Genomic DNA, 16,244 nt, shown 5'->3' with positions numbered 1-16,244 from the left:
ACACGGATACACAAACAGTCCGACGAAAGCTTGCGCGATGACGTACAGCACGTACGACGGGACTAGAAATAGAAAGTCCAAGACACAGCAAAGCACCCTTTGGGCTCCTTCTGCTGACTTTGCGTTAGTGGAACTTTGGTTAGAGACGATTCGCGCTTTTCAGACTTCAGCTTAATTCGTCCGTTATTTTTTTTATTTTATTTTTTTCAAATTTGGAATATTAATCATAAGATGAGGATGAATAAAGACATTTGTGATAACTCTGTGTGAATATAAGCAGCAAAGCAACTTCACTTTTCTCGCATTATGAAGAAGAAAAGAATGTGCTATATTAAAAGATCACAAAATTAGCAGCATGACGAATATGCTAGCTTCAATACGAACACTAGTTTTACAAGACAGAACGCTTTCGCCCTGTAAATCCTTTCTGGGCATGCGCCATTCTTAGTCCGTCGGACTAGCATACTGACGAACGTATTGTCCGCTGAAACCAAAGTACGACGGGAAGATTGGTGTGCAAACCGACCTTCTTAGTACTCCGGACTTCACGCTGAAAAAGTCCGCTGAAGCCCACACACGAGCGGATTGTCTGTTGAAATGCGTTTCAACGGACTAAGTACGTCATACAATTCAATCGTGTGTACGCGGCATTACATTGCATAATACATGTTTCTGGTTCTCCACTGTCAATCTGTTTTATATCATAGAATTACTGTTGAGTTAATTGACTTATATTGAAACGGTTACAGAGGTATTAGGCCAATTAGCGTTTCTCAACATTTTCAACACAGAGGAACCCTTGAAATAACTTTCTGGTCTTGGGAATCGCTGCAAAAAAATATTATATCTACAACTTATGACACATTCGTGTAATAGTCATTGAGAAGAAATACCCCCTTACAGGTAGCAAAAAAGATTGTTAGTGTTAGTGGAAATTTATCTGAGAAACAGAAATTGCTTATTACTCAAGGAATCCCTAGCAACTTCTGGAGGAATGCTAGTAGAGACACCCAACCAAAGGAATCTCCCATGGGACTTTGTTGCAGCCAAAAAAAAGCAAAAAATGTATCAAAAATGTATAAAAAATAAAGTTTTATTGTACAAACAGTAATAAAACCCCAAGTTAAAAGTACCGATCTCTGTACTTATACAGTTTCATAAGTTGCTCTCACAATATGGGCACATGAAACATCATAGTATAACCAGACAAATAACTGTTAGGCTACAAGCTCCCAACACGTTTCAATTGTAGAAAAAAATCTTCCTCAGGGGATGGTTGTAAGAGCACCTGAATATATAAACAAAATAGTAGAACATAATAGTAGAACATAGGAAAAGTTTATGTAAATTGCAAGTCCATATATAAACACACATATTGTAGATAAAGTTGACTTGCATCAATATGCAAGAGTCACAAAACAAAAAAATCAAGAAGATAATAGCAGCTTGTCCTGAGAGACCCACATGTCCAAGATGGTCTGGCCCTAAAATCCCAGAGAAGAATGGGATGGGTGGTCACAAGAGGGGATTATTAACCCACTTAGTGTCAATGTAAAAAGAAGTATTGAAATCTAAAGATCAGAGAGGGCTTACGATTGAGAAACCTTAGATGTGGTGGCAGCATTAGCTTTCTTTTGTAGGCTTTCTTTTATTTTCAGCAGGTGATTCTGCCAGTAAGGCCGCGTACACACGAGAGGATTGTCCGTCCAACTTAGTCCGCTGAAACGTGTTTCAGCGGACAGTCCGCTCGTGTGTGGGCTTCAGCGGACTTTTTCAGTGGACAGTCTGGCAGACTAAGTCTTTCGGAATTTCCGTAATACAGTCCGTCCAAACTTGGTTTCAGCGGACAATCCGCTCGTGAGTAGGCTAGTTCGACGGACTAAGTATGGCGCATATGCTCAGTGTATTGGACGTCGTATTTCTAGTCCCGTCGTACTTGCTGTACACGTCATCGCGCAAGCATTCAGCGGACTGTCTGTTCATTGTGTGTGGTCAAGTCCGTTCATTCGAAAGTAGGACGGACTGTCTGTCGGATTGTCTGACGAACTTAGTTGGCCAGACAATCCTCTCGTGTGTACGCGGCCTAAGTCTTTTTTTTCAACGGAACAAGCAGTCATGCAGATGTAGCAGTTGGAGGGTTCCACTTATTCTACTGGTCAGTTGTACTGAAGCTAGATTTACTGCTTCTCTCTCCTCGAGCACCCTGCCTCAAGTGGTAACTGTCCAGTTACCACTTGTGCCCACTTTCCCAATCCCAAAGGGGATGCAATGACCATCAGGTGATATCACTGCACTGCTGTCTGCCCCAGAATCTTTACAGTAGGGATATCATCAAAGGGACACCATTATAGTACTCTTTCTGAACCAAACACTACAACAATTTATACTATTCTGCTGCAAATCCCAACCAGCACAGTTAAAAATTAAAAAAGGATCAGCCCTCCAACATACACACATACTGTAGATTGGAGTAAATTCAGCTCACTCCCATTTCATGTTCCTTTTAACATTTGGTATTTTTGTTTTTTGGTATCTATATTATATTGCTTTATTTGTTGACTATTTTCTCATTTAATTGTTATATGCATGCTGTGATTTTCAGCGTTGGGTGAAATAATTCTTTAATAAAAGATGTGCAATGCCCCACAGCCTTTGAAAACACAGCACTGACATTAGGTTTCATTGTCTATTTTTTTTTAAAGATTTCTAATATGTGTAAAATAGTCATCAGAAAGTTCTACAACCCCCTGAACATGTACTTGTCAAGGAAGGGGTTGCCGCGGGTCATGCTATATTTGTGCTGAAGCTGATTGCTTTTAACATCACTCCATTTCCTCTTATTGAAATATAAAAGTTGGTGTTCTGACATGAGTGATCATTATAATGAAGCCAGCACTCAAACTGGAAGTGAGGTTGACATCCACAGGGACAAAGGTGGCTCAGAAGGAATCAATGCCAGAGAACCAGATGGAAGGGTACGGTACTTGAACTCAACACCTCTCTTAGTTACTAATTTGGTCAGTGATATCTAATTTATTTTAGTATGATAGGTACATTTTTCAGATTGCCCTAGGTACATTTATTGAGTGTGTGCATCTATATGTAAAACATACCACACATATGTGTGTGTATTATTATTCTTATTCTTATTATTATTAATAAACCGGATTTATATGGCTTCAACAGTTTGTACAGCACTTTACAAAACAAAGAGAGACAGTACAGTTACAAAACTATTCAAGAGAAGGGGAAGGAGGTCCTTCTCATGGGCACTTACATGATACTATATGTAAAGGTATGTATGTATTAATATTACAAAACAGTATTTATGAAATATAAAGTATCTCACAAACGTGAGGACACCCCTCACATTTTTGTAAATATTTTATTATCTTTTCATGTGACAACACTGAATAAATGACACTTTGCTATAATGTAAAGTAGTGAGTGTGCAGCTTGTATAACAGTGTAAATTTGCTGTCCCTCAAAATAACTCAACACACAGCTATTAATGTCTAAACCGCTGGCAACAAAAATGAGTACACACCTAAGTGAAAATGTCCAAATTGGGCCCAATTAGCCATTTTTCCTCCCCGGTGTCATGTGACTCATTAGTGTTACAGGGTCTCTGGTGTGAATGGAGAGCAGGTGTGTTAAATTTGCCGGTATCGCTCTTACTCTCTCATACTGGTCACTGGAAGTTCAACATGGCACCTCATGGCAAAGAACTCTGAGGATCTAAAAAAAAGGAATTTTTGCTTTACATAAAGATGGCCTAGGCTATAAGAAGATTGCCAAGACTCTAAAACTGAGCTTCAGCATGGTGGCCAAGACCATACAGCGGTACACAAGGACAGGTTCCACTCAGAACAGGCCAGCCAGCATTGCTGCAGAGGGTGAAGGGGTGAGCCTGCCGGTGCTCAGACCATACGCTGCACACTGCATCAAATTGGTCTGCATGGCTGTTGTCCCAGAAGAAAGTCCCTCTAAAGATGATGCACAAGAAGGCCCACATTATATATATATATATATATATATATATATATATATATATATATATATATACAGTATCTCACAAAAGTGAGTACATGCCTAACATTTTTGTAAATATTTTATTATATCTTTTCATGTGATAACACTGAGGAACCTACCCTTTTCTACAATGTAAAGTAGTGAGTGTACAGCTTGTATAACAGTGTCAATTTGCTGTCCCCTCAAAATAACTCAACACACAGCCATTAATGTCTAAACCGCTGGCAACAAAAGTGGGTACATCTCTAAGTGAAAATGTCCAAATTGGGGCCAAAATGTCAATATTTTGTGTGGCCACCATTATTTTCCAGCACTGCCTTAACTCTCTTGGGCATGGAGTTCACCAGAGCTTCCCAGGTTGCCACTGGAGTCCTCTTCCACTTCTCCATGATGACATCAAGGAGCTGTTGGATATTAGAGACCTTGTGCTCCTCCACCTTCCATTTGAGGATGCCCCACAAATGCTCAACAGGGTTTAGGTCTGGAGACATGCTTGGCCAGTCCATTACCTTTACCCTCAGCTTCTTTAGCAAGGCAGTGGTCGTCTTGGAGGTGTTGCTGGGGTCGTTATCATGTTGGAATACTGCCCTGCAGCCCAGTCTCCCAAGGGAGGGGATCATGCTCTGCTTTAATATGTCACAGTACATGTTGGCATTCATGGTTCCCTCAATGAACTGTAGCTCCCCAGTGGCGGCAGCACTCATGCAGTCCCAGACCATGACACTCCCACCACCATGCTTGACAGTAGGCAAGACACACTTGTCTTTGTACTCCTCACCTGGTTGCCATCACACACGCTTGACACCATCTGAACCCAATACGTTTATCTTGGTCTCATCAGACCACAGGACATGGTTCCAGTAATCTATGTCCTTAGTCTGCTTGTCTTCAGCAGGCTTTCATCATCTTTAGAAGAGGCTTCCTTCTGTGATGACAGCTATGCAGACCATTTTAATGCAGCGTAGGGTCTGAGTACTGACAGGATGACCCCCCCACCCCTTCAACCTCATGCTGAGCATGTCCACGCAACTTATTTGGTAAACCATGGTGAGGCCTGTTCTGAGTGAAGCCTGTTAAACTGCTGTATAGCCTAGGCCACCATGCTGCAGCTCAGTTTCAGGGTCTTGACAATCTTCTTACAACCTAGGCCATCTTTCTGTAGAACAATTCTTTTTTTCAGATCCTCTAAGTTCTTTGCCATGAGGTGCCATGTTGAACTTCCAGTGACCAGTATGAGAGAGTGAGAGCAATAACACCAAATTTAACATGGGGGCCACAGTCACGCAGAAATCAGAGCAAGGGGTTAAGGCAGGACCACGTATTTAAAAGTGAGCCGTTCACTTTGCACAGATGCACATAAAACTTGAGGCTGTGAGGCAGTCTTCCCCTGTGACACTGTACACCTTATCTTATGAATGCAGTATTTTAAGGGGGACACCACAGCGCCTGTGTCCCACTCCACCAGTCCAGATTCCCTGCCACCTCACTCCCAGTGGCAGATCAGAGATCCCGCCATGCACTGAGCGTGGATCTCTAATTAACTTCTTCGCTCTCACATACCTGTATGCAGGTCCATGGGGTCTACCATGCCATGGATTCGGCCCTAAATACTGTGAGGCACTGACCGATGGGGAAGAAATCAAAGCCTGCCCCCATCGCTAACCAAAGGACCAGTCACCAATGCCCGATACCTCCCTTCTGCTGGCTGGCATTCCCACAAATCCTGGTTACCATAGCTTCCACATGTTAAACATGATTTCCCACCTTATCCTCTGCATGCTTAGCCCTTCCTTGGTGGCACTCTTGCTTCTCCTCTTCATCCCCATTAATGTTGCAGGCCCTGTTCTTTTGGTATGCCATGTACCTTTAGATGGACTTCAGACTAGGCATTTGACAGTTAATATATGTAAGGAAAAAAGGAAGGGTAGAAATGGCGCTGTCCCCTAATGCCTCCAAATAAGGAATGTGCTGCCAAAATATGTTTTCCTTAAATTACAAAGACAATTAAAATAAAACAAGAAAAAGTAAATTGAAAGATTTTTTGTTGATAGTGTTAGACCCCCTGGTGAGTTTTGAATTACCCCCAAAGTTTGGAAAAGGACCCTTTTTCTTTTAAAAGTTCCCTTCCAAACAAACACCTCAGGTATTTTGTGTAAAATACAACCTGTGCAATAATTATAAGTGACCAAGAATTGTTACAGCCATGGAAAAACAACTAAATAAATAAATGAATAACGGTGAACCAAGAGTGAGTTAATACTCTGTGTTTAGATGTGAACTCCTAAATCCAAATAATAAAGTTGGTAAATTGGTGAATAATGCAAATGATATAAATGCAGACTGCAAAAGCCAAGTGTTGTGTTTGGCCCTCTGTCTGGTGTTAAGAGTTTGTGGCTACTACCAATATGAGTATGGTTGTTACAAGCCTACGTCCCTAATCAATTACCTTATTGTGATATCCCAACAATATGTTGAAGAACTATTTTAAAAACTTATATTAAATAACAGTGTGAGGTGAAAAAAAAACACCTGTGCAAAATATATATATAAATATATAAATATTTAAATAAATATATAGTCCAAAGACGTGAGAAGTGTGACTTGTGCACAATGTGGCAGATACCATGACTGCTTCTTAATATGCTGAAAAGCCCCCAGTGCTTTTTTTCGTGCGAGTGGTGGTTTTACACTCACCAGATACCCTGCCCCTGCAGGGGTAATTGCGCCTTGAGTGTGAGCCCCTGTGTCACTATGTGGTGCCTCTCTAGGACCTTTGTTTTTTTCAGCATGAGCCAGTCATCTCATTCAAGTAATCCATAAAAAAGAGGAATCTCCATAGTGCAGTATTGTTTAAAGCCTCCAATTTATTACATTTTAAAAAATTACTCACATTTGCCAGTGATTTTAAAAGCAATACTGTTGCGGCTCCTGCCAGTTTCCACAACTCAGAGAAAGTGCGTCCTATGGCCACTCCCTATGCGTTTCATCATCAAGACGTCATCTGGAGTGGCCATATTGTTACACCCCTCGTCCTATATAGGGTGCATTGTCCGTACCGCGCCTGCGCAGGCCCATAGCACCCATTTTAGTTAAGGGCAAGTGGATTTTTCATGCTTGCAACAAGTTCCTGTTAAGTATAATGTGCCGGTTTGTAAAATTAAGTTAGCGGTTAATAAACTGAACATTTCTGTTGTACAATCCAATGGCATAGCAAACAATAAAGACAGTGCATCCTTAACTAGCTAATGTACACTGCCCAGGTTCATACCTTCTCCAAGGTAACAAGTTCTTCAATGCAAGTCCAATGCTGGTGGTTTCCTCTCTCCAGGTAAGGTCCCATGTGGGTGACCCAATAGTGGGGATCTCACACTTTGAAGGGACTACATTGCTTAGCAGACCCTCCTCAGAACTCCTATGTGCAGAGCGGCCCCCTCCTAAGCCCTCCCCGTCTATATATAGACAGGGGACAGGACCCAAGAAAAACACAGGAAAGATCTGAAACACAGTTAACCCCTTCCCATCCCAGGCAATAGCTACACAGTGCAACTATTACAACAGCAGAAATACATTCAAGGGTATGGCCGCAATACATTAAAGGGTACCCTGTAAGCACCTTTTTAAGCACCTGTGTGAGAGATGTGAGACTAGCTGATCTCTAGAAATCTGGAGCCTAAGGTAGAATTACTACCAATGTGTGCTCTTAATCTTACTAAATATGGCTCAGGCCTGATATCCAGCTGCTTAAAATGGAGTTCCACTCAAAAATTGAATTTCCGCTTTAAGTGATGGTGAATCCCTGACATGCCATTTTTTTGGGGGGGGGCAGCGGATACCCTCTTTTTAGAGGCATCCAGCTCCCACTTCCTCCGCAGCGCTGAAAGAAAGTTCACCTCTCCCCCCTCCCTCCTTGCAATCTTCTGGGACATGTCGCAGGTCCCAGAAGATTGTCCGACCATTTGCAGTGCGTAGCACGGCTCGCAAATGTGCAGTGCATGCCTGGCTGTGAAGCCAAAGCCAGGTGCCCACAGGAAGAATTCCGCCACCATGGAGAGGAGGGGGAGAGGAGCGGGGTTTCTTACGCCTGCATCGCTGGACCGTGGGACAGGTGAGTGTCTGATTATTAAAAGTCAGCATCTACGCTTTTTGCAAAAATAATATTCGGCCAAACTCCGCTTTAAGCTGCTTACACACACCTTTCAAACTCTTTTTGAGAATTGTAGAAACCAAAAATCATTCCTAAGGCACTCTAACATGCAAATCGCATACCAGCAGTGTCAAGACTTGGCCCATCTACTACACCTTCTTGTTTACCACCAGTAAAGCTACTCATCATAGTTATGGGCCAATAGAAAAGTTTGTAAGGCTGAAGGGGTTTTACCAGCCCTCCACAATGCTAAGAAGTGTCCAACTATTGTTTATAAGAAAGCCCCAGGATTCAGAAACCCTGGGTATTCATGAAAACTTACAAAGTTTTAGGTCTTCAGGCCAGTTCTGTCACGTTGTAGCAATGTCGGTTATGCTTTATTCTGCCTTAAAGTCCTCCAGATTTCAGATAATGGCCACAGGATGATTTGTTTGTCATTTTATTCCCGTCACTCGATGGGATATTGAAATTATTGCATCGGTATTTCAGAATAACAGTGGTAAAATTTCAGAAAACAGAGCAAATTGGTTAAATTGCTCAATTTTTCATTCAAGTTTAAGCCGTCTTAATGTCCTTGGCTAAAAATTCATGAGAAAACCTTAAGCTGAGAATATTTTCCAGCCATTTTATTGAAAAATGGTTAACAATTTTGAAAGCTTTGATAGCTTTCTGTAAACACATCAGCATTTCATTGTTTCACGTCTACTATAGTTACATTTTGAAAACTGGGCTGGGGATGATATAAAAGACTGGGCGTAAGTCATTGAGATTACCGTATATGTATATAAAAAAAAGAAAAAAAAAAAAACCAGATCAAACTATGTGGATTCTCTTTCTGCAAGGCTGCCAGACACAATAGGCTATTAATTAACATGTGCCAAGGGATTCATCAACATACGAGGCTGCTTGGTATGGCTGGAGTTTGCCTTCCTTTTATCCAATTCATGAAAGATCAGCCGCAGATGTAAATCAGCTTCTGTTCAATGTCAGGCAACAAAGAGGCATTATTTTCAGGGCTGTTTCTCTCACAGCCGCCAGAAACATTTTTACTATCTCCTTTTCATGTTCTAAATGTAATGGTAAGGTCCATTTCAGAAGAGGAAGAAAAGAGACTGTGAAAGGAAACCAGAACACAGTGTGTTTGTCTCGAGTAATCCACTCTACATGTCATGTGATATATTGCCATTTAAAAAAAAAAGAAAAAAGGCGGACAAAGATTGGCTCTCGTTAATGGTGTACCGGCATAGAGGAGAAGAATTATTCTCTGTAGTAGCCATGGGTGACAGTAATCTGGCATTCTAAATGATGCATAGGCAGTCCAAATTGAAAAATAGAAATCACTGAGAATGCTAAAAGTGATTTAAAAAGAATGTTTATGAGTGCAAGGAGACTTCAGGTAGACTGCCGGTTAAAATGGTTAAAATGATGAGAATAAACATGCCTTTGATAAACCAAGCATTTGGTTGCTTTTAGAGACTGGCTTACTCACAAACTGTAGTTAAAATTGTCTAAACACCTTTGTTTAGGAGGGAATTTTAAGGAAAAAAAACTTTTAGGAGGGAAGGTTAAGGAAAAACTTACATTTAAATGCCCATCAATGCAGCCTTATCAGTGTCCATCTGCAGCCTTGTCCCAGTGTCATTTGCAGTCTTGAATTTGAAAAATGGCGCCACCAAGATACAAAGTCCTGTGTATCTCAGCGGCTCTCAGCAGTTTAACAACATATTCGGTGACCCATCACAGTTTGCTACAGAAGTGATGTTCCGTCGCCGCCATCTTGATACACCCCACACTCGTCCACAGTAAGGATACACTAAGAAGGGGGAAAGCGGGCATGTTGTTACACCCACCGGAGTTTTGCATTTTACACGTATTTATAACAGTAAAGTCAGTTTATATAGTGAATTACAGGACTTAGAACTCCGTCTGGCTACTTAGATCTTGAATTTTAAAAGCAACGGCAACCCTGCTCATCTCACAGGTTTGCTAATCTGACAGAAGTTCGCTGCTTTTAAAATTCAACATCTAAATAGTCAGACAGAGTTGTGAGTACTGTATTTCACTATATACTAACTTTAATATTATAAATACATGTACAATGCAAAACTCCGGTGGGTGTAACAACATGTCCGCTTTACCCCTTCTTAGTGTATCCTTACTGTGGACGAGTGTGGGGTGTAGCAAGATGGCAGCAGAGCCGATAGTAGCCGAGTGTACTTGGCTCGGCTCACAGTCACGCCCAGTCCCTGTGTCATGTTCATCATAGGGCGGGACTGGGCGTGACTGTGAGCGGAGCGGAGCCGAGTACACTCGGCTATGCATCTCGGCGGGGCCCCCTATTGGGCGGGGCCCATGGGCTTGAGCCCAGTCAAGCCCAATGGTAAGTCCAGCCCTGCATGCATGTGCATTCTTAAAGTAGATATAATACGTAACTGAATGACATCTAAGTTGCTAAGGAACTGTGTATCATTAATAAAGTGTCGTTAAACCCACATCCTTAAAAACTATCAATAGATGCTGTATTACATGCTGTTCATACTTGCACAGTCACTATGGGATTTGTTTTTTTTTTGTATTTTGCAAAACACTTGGTTAATCCTGCTGTCCTCTGTCTCCCCCTCCTGTCCATGTCCCCACTGCAGTTGGGGATTTTGCAGAGCAGTGTTGGCAGTGAATGCACATGCTGTTTTCAGTGTATTTTCTACCCCAAGCATTTCCTGCTCAGATTTCCATCTGAGCAGCCCATGTGACTATACATGTGGGTGTGTACTCAGTGGTAAATGACAGCCCACCCCCTCCCTTCTCCTCCATGGGATATTACATCTTGACTGATGGTGGCTTCACCGCCCTGTTATTCTAAGCCCTTGTACACACGGTCGGACATTCCGACAACAAAATCCGTCAGACGGATTTTGTCCGAAACTTGTGTTGCATACACATGGTCGGACAAAGTTGTCGGAAAATCCGATCATACGTAATATGATGATGTTATTTCGTTACGACGGGACTACGTTCAGCCTAGTAGCCAATAGCTTTGGTCTAGGAATTTGATCTGAGCATGCATAGCACTTTGTCCGATCAGAATTCTCTACATGCAATCGGACAAAGTCCGATCGGATCATGTTGTCAGAAAGTTTTATAGCCCAGCTCTAAAACTTTGTCACGACAGAGCCCACACACAGTTGGATTATCCGACAACACGGTCTGATCGGACATTTTCCGTCGGAATGTCTGACCGTGTGTACAAGGGCTAAGACACAACCTGTGACTGGCAGGAATCCACACCATGTTATTGACAAAAATAATAAAGATTTGCTTTCAAATATATATTTGTATGACAATTCAAAACAGTTTATTGATATTAATTATTTATTTTTAGGCTGTTTTTTATTTTATTTTGAATTTTGTGACCAGTAGCAAAGGACTAGAAACTCCTCCTGCCACTGTTTCCCTACAGGCAGGCTGGGAAAGAGTCCTGTATATCAATTGCCAAAAAAATGTTTGTTACTTGTGTATCCACAGTATCACCCTGTGATGATACGCATAGTTCGCGCTTTTTTGCTACCAAAAAAAAAGGTACTTTTTTTGTATTAAAATCATTACAGTGACAACATTCACATACAGAAAGAGAGGGGTTACTGTAAATTAAACAGTGTCTGTTTAGTATTAATTTAAGAATAAAATGTTACATTTTTCAGCATTTGTTGCATCTCAGTGCTGCTTATCTTCTGCAGCCTCTTTGTTGCCACTTACAGTCTACATGTGTAATGCTACCTCGGGGGAGCTGCTGTTTATAACAGGTTGAGCGCCACTCCTTAGTTGCTTGACACTCACCAACACACCTTGAGCTTGTTTCCAACTTTAACGGCCTACACAATCTGACAAATGAAGCAAACAATAAAATGGAAAATTGCAAACAATAGCAAAAAGGGGTGAAACCTGATACAGCTAGTCACAATTAACAAAAATAAAGTTATTAGCTAAACTGCAGTCCTGAGCAGATGTAAACCTAACTGAGTACAAAGGATTAGCACGTACTGTTCTAGATTTTGCTTTGAAATCTATTCTGAACTCCTAGACCTGACAAAGTATAACTGGCCAGATGACTAAATATATCATTGGCTGGCATTGGGATTCAGTGTGTCCTTGTGGAAGTGCTTGATGACTGGTATAAAATGTGCTAATGGCCAGAAGACCTCTCCCTGCTGATGAAGGCTTGGAATTGCCCTCCCAACATGATGAATGGATCCTTAGGCTCTCATAGCGGGTCCTGAGACACTCCCAAACTCCGTCTTCCTCAGGGCTCTGGAAACACATGTCCTCCAACTCCAGCAGTGGTTCAATGCCAGGGGTTACTGCACCAATTTTGTCCCAGGTACAGTCCTTAGGAGAAGCAGTATCACGAGTACAGTCTCTCAAGTCAGAGCACCCTGCTGAATATAGTTCTACTTTCTCTCCTTGAAAGTCAGGGCAAAATGAGGCTGGTAGTACTTCTCCTCTACTAGGAATCAGTGAGATGGTTGCCAAGAACAGCAGGATTTAATCAGACCTAGGTGAGCAATGCCACAAGGAAGGGGGGTATGTCATTAATAGATGTAACAGCTACTGCTCTCACACCTCTGTTGCCCTCTGTGTTCCTCCACGAGTCTGTCTCCTCTGCACTGTCCCCTCCTGGACATTCTCCTGACCAATCACAGTCCATCCCAGTCCATCCAGGCTCACACAATATGGTTGCCCCTGGGGTTGAAGACACTCTATAGATAAGCATTGTTCATGTTCTACCCAAGGTGGCTCCTACTACTAGGTCTTCAGCAAGATTGCTGCCGCTGCTCAATGTTGAAAACTATTTAATTTTCAACACTGTTCTTATTGTAGGGAGAGATGGATGACTACAGCAAAATTAAAAATGTTCTGCAGCAACAAACTGCAAATATCCATGCTACACAGGCATGCAGTGATGGCTGCATGCCATTTCTCAGGGCAGTTTTGTCCATGGTGACAACAATGAAACATGCCTGTGTAATGTGTGTTGAAACTTGTAATATCGATTGTAAGCCCCTGCAGGGTGACAGTACAGGAGAACAATTGGGAGGCAGAGACAGGGCATTGTCATTTATAACATGAATTTCCTGAAGAAGATTGTAAAAATTATTCTAGAAAATGCTAAATTATATACGTATGAGATTTTAGTGGTTGGGTTTACATATACATCAAAGGAAACTTGTTCCTAAGTCATTATAAAGGATGAGCTTTGGGTTCACGTTGAACATAAGTTCAATCTGAACTCAGCTTGTTTGTGGTTTGGCAGTATACTTGGCTAAACCTTGACTCATATTTATAGGCAAACATCTGTCTCTACTGCCACAAAATGAGAGATCCCTACCAGACCCTATTTGTAAACAAACCAGCTGGTGGAGATTGTGGATAACACCATTGACCAAATATGGTTGTGACCATGTTTGGTCAATGACATCCCTCAGGATCCTTGAATACAGCAGATGATCAGAAACTGTCACTTGTTATGGGAGTGACAGTGAGCAAAGATGAATTGGGTCATCATGATGGCAGATCAATATTGGATTGAATAGTGGATCATCATGATTGATGTGGATCTATATGCCTGGGTGATATAATTGACATTAGATTTAAATCACAGGACATGGTGGAGGGTACCTTGCAAGGGGGGGGGGGGCACAAAGCGTCAAGAGCATCATCCCCACATTCTGTTCCCCATGTGAATGAGAGAGTCTGGGGAATCCATTGGAATCTGGAAGCTCCTTTTAGAATAAGTGAGAGTCCCCAGATATCTGACCTACCAAGTGAATTCAAAATACATGTGTTACACTGAGAAAATGGGAAACCTATATCATCAAAGCATTAATCATATTAGGGTTGCACCGATACCACTTTTTTAAGACCAAGTACAAGTACTGATACTTTTTTAATGTCATGTGACAATGGCATTAATATACGGCACTCATAGGTGGCACTGCTGAGGCAGCACTGAAGGGCACCGATGGGGTGCACTAATGTGGGGGCACTAATATGCAGCACTGGTGGGCACTGAACTGATAGGTGGCATTAATATTCAGCACTGATAAGCACTGATAGGTAGCACTGGCTCATGGGCACTGATAGGCGGCACTGACAGGTGGCACTGATGGGAATTGATGGATGGCACTGATAGGCACTGATAAGGTGGCACTGATGGGCGGCACTTCTGGGCAATTATAGGTGGCACTGATAGGCACTATTGATAGGCGGCACTTATGGGCAATAATAGGTGGCACTGATGGACAGGCACTGATGGGCACTGAAATGGAACACTGATTGGCAATTGGCAGGCATAATGATACAACTTATATTTAAATGATTCAATTTTGCTAGTAAGACAGACCTATTCTGTCAGAAATGGTGACCCATCATATTCAGGAAGTGACATTCTGCCAGAACACCGCAACATCCATCTTGGTACACCCTGCACTTGGCCGCAGTAAGCCTGCAGTCAGAAGGTGGCAGCGGACATTTTGTTACACCTAGCCCATATAGTAAGTGAACTATATGGGCTGGGTGTAACAAGATGTCCACTGTCACCTTCTGACTGCTTGCTTACTTCGGCCGAGTTCAGAGTGTACCAAGATTGGCGTTGCCTTCTGTTACTGTATATGATGGGTCGGCGATTCTGACAGAACACCTGGCATTGGAAAAATGGCGTCTGCGCCCCACACCCCTGCTCCGACCAGCTTACCTGCCACTGCTGCCAGAGGGACTCCCTCTCCATCCACTGACTTCTGGGAGTGACACCCTTCCTTCCGAGGTATCGGATTAAGCATCAGAGCATTTGCACGAGTACAAGTATTTGTGCAAATGCTCTGTATCGGTGTAACCCTAAATCATAGAAATAAATAATTAAACAAGACAAATGTGCCTTAATACCTTAATAAGTGAAACAAATAGTGTCAATCAAAAGTCCAAAAGAAAATCCTAAAACAAGAAAGAATCCCCTTTAAATGTGGAAAATATATGGATTTCTTCCTTCTTCAAAACAGAGGTAATGTCAAATCGCCCCCGAACTCGCACTGAAATGCGGGTTTGAAATCACGCAAGTTCAGCTGAACTCGCACAATTTCAAACCCTCAGTGTGAACGTGGGCTTAATATTTTTTCAATTGCGATTTAGGGCTTGCCAAAGAAGTCTTTCCCTAATGCCATTGCCCCCTATTCTCCCCATTCACCTCATCAGTAAATCACCTGTCCTAATCAATGTGCGTTCACTTTTGTCTGCCCTGTTTAATGCAAATCAGCAACCTATTCAATTCTGGCAATTTAAGCCAGAAAATGTACACCTTTAGGAGGACCAGGATAAGTTCAAATACAGTGTCACACGTCGGTTCAAGATAGATGGAAGGAAGAAAAAAAATAAGAATAATCACTATGGGACTCTACAGGCCTAACCTTTTATGTATACATAAGAACCACTTTCCTGTGCGATTCAGTTGTGAACCGGCCCTCAATGTGTGAATGAAAACAACAGGTTCTCTATCTCAGTGGTCATCAACCCTGTCCTCAGGACCCACTAACAGGCCAGGTTTGCAAGATAACGGAACTACATCACAGGTGGTATAATTTGCTGCTCAGTGATTGCAGTATTCTAGTCTGCATCTCCCCAAGGTAATACATAGAACCTGGCCTGTTAGTGGGCCCTAAGGACAGGGTTGATGAGCACTGCTCTATCTGACAAATTGATTTTATCTTGACAGGTGTTTTGAAAGGATGATGACTGGAACACCTGATATAAAGATAATATCAAATCCCATAATAATTAATAGAGAATTCAGTGACACATCCCTACAGGAAGTCTATCATCTGGAGGCATAGTATAATACCAAGATGGGACTTTTGAGGCACAACAATCATTTTATATAAAAAAGACATTTTATTAGTTCATTTTAAAATTGTAATATATATTACTGTTACATAGAAAAAAAATTGACAATTCATCTGCCACTCCACAGGTGTTTACTGCTAATCTCAAAAGAATTTGCAAATCTGTATATGAAGTACAATCT

The sequence above is a fragment of the Lithobates pipiens genome, unplaced genomic scaffold (genome assembly GCF_037356315.1).
Source record: "Lithobates pipiens isolate NorthernLeopardFrog02 unplaced genomic scaffold, aLitPip1_a1.2 Scaffold_3, whole genome shotgun sequence".
In the NCBI taxonomy this organism is placed as follows: Eukaryota; Metazoa; Chordata; class Amphibia; order Anura; family Ranidae; genus Lithobates; species Lithobates pipiens.
The sequence above is the reverse complement of the archived record's forward strand: the minus strand, read 5'-3'. Positions refer to the sequence as shown.